The sequence below is a fragment of the Otolemur garnettii genome, unplaced genomic scaffold, assembly GCF_000181295.1.
Source record: "Otolemur garnettii isolate 467f Iridium unplaced genomic scaffold, OtoGar3 scaffold00047, whole genome shotgun sequence".
Lineage (NCBI taxonomy): Eukaryota > Metazoa > Chordata > Mammalia > Primates > Galagidae > Otolemur > Otolemur garnettii.
Genome location: NW_003852442.1, coordinates 2978520 through 2980126, shown reverse-complemented (window position 1 = coordinate 2980126; position 1607 = coordinate 2978520). Strand labels below are relative to the sequence as shown.

Sequence of the window (1607 nt, the reverse complement as noted above, 5' to 3'; positions counted from 1 at the left end):
AACCTAGGACACGTTGTCTAAATTGTCACTGGGCCACCAAGATCACTGGGCTCATGGGCCTCCCATGGTCTGGTGAAGAGACAGACCCATCAACAGAGAAATGCCAAATGGTGTGGGGGGCTTTGGCCAAGCCACAGCCAGAGGAGGGGTATGTTGGTTCCCGTGGTTAAGAGTATCATGCTGGGTAGTGCCTGTGGCTCAAAGGAGGAGGGTGGTGGCCTCATATGCTGGAGTTGGTGGGTTCAAACCCAGCCCTGGCCAAAAACTGCAAAAAAAAAAAAAAAAAAGAAAAGCATCATGAATTGGGAGTGTTTGGCTAAGACCCCTCAGTTGCTGGAGGTGTTGTTTCTGAGATGCCAAGGGAAGCTTCCAGCATAGTGGCGACAGGACAGGGAGCCAGTGGGCTCGGCCGTGGAGGGCCCGTGGCTTCTCAGGCACCTGCCAATTGCATTTGCCTTCTCTGACCCAGCTTATCTACAGCTCTGCTGTTTCAGCTGGGGCTGTTCTCTATATGCTCCCAGGGGTTTTCCAGTTCTTTTCCTGGAGTGTGAAGTCCTGAGGGCCCCTCTGAGAGCACCCCACCCATGAGACACTGTGCTCACCCTTTCTATTTCAGGAAATGGCCCTTGTCACACTGTCAGACAATCATGTTATGCTACACACTGGGCTAGGCATGGTCATAAATGTTTTTACTTCAGTTTTGTCACGAATAGACAATCCCAGCCTCTGTGAGGGAGGGAGCCTCTCAGCTTAGTGGCTCAGCTGAGGTCACACAGTGAGTACCTGCCAATGAAATCATTGAGGGCCGGGGTTGTCTCCCTTTAAAGCCTGTGTTTCCATGTTTGTGCTAGGCTGGTGTTCAAAACAGCACACACAAGAGATGTATCAACAAAAACAAATAAAAGCTCACTAGAAATCATACCTCTAGACCCAGCAAATTCATGCCTAGGAATTTAAGGAAATGAATGAATGAATAAATGCATACTAATAAAAGAACCCGGGACGCTGAGATCCCGCTTCACTGTTTGCACTTATCTTTCATGCCCATTGGCTATGGGATCCCATACGGGCTCTCATCTCCCCATTCTACAGGAGTGGTTACTAAGACTCTGATTGCCACTCAGCCAAGGTCACATGGCTAGTGAGGTGATAGGCCCTGAATTTGTGCCCAGGTCTGACTTCCCATCCTGAGCCCCTTCACCTACTCATTGCAACCCTCGACTTACAAATGCTCACCTGAGTGAGAGCCCTGGTGAATGTTATTGTTGTCTTAGTCTTACAGATGAGAGGCTCAGAGATGTGTGGCCACCTGCCCAGGGTCACATAGCTCATAAAATAGCTGCAATGCTGTTTGTATCCAGGCCTTCTTAGTCTAATCCCCTGCAAGCCTTCCACTGTCCACCTGTGCTCTGCTGGCTGTGGAGGCTGCCTCTCCTGTGTACTATAGAGTGCTGGGCACATGGGCTGCTGAACCACCAAATACTTGAGCTCTTACTAGCTGCTAAGTGCTCTAATAGCACAGGAGACTCAGTAGGGAGGACAACAAATCCCTGCCTTACATTCTAGCAGGGAAGACAGACAAATAGATACATGTAGGGCTAAGAATA

General features: G+C 49.5%; 1 protein-coding gene across 1 annotated transcript in view; it reads left to right on the top strand.

Annotated features, from left to right (window-relative positions):
• The window catches only part of PLCG2 (phospholipase C gamma 2), a 134258-nt gene that overhangs the window by 82059 nt on the left and 50592 nt on the right, over positions 1-1607 (top strand). The gene's annotated exons all lie outside the window — the stretch shown is intronic.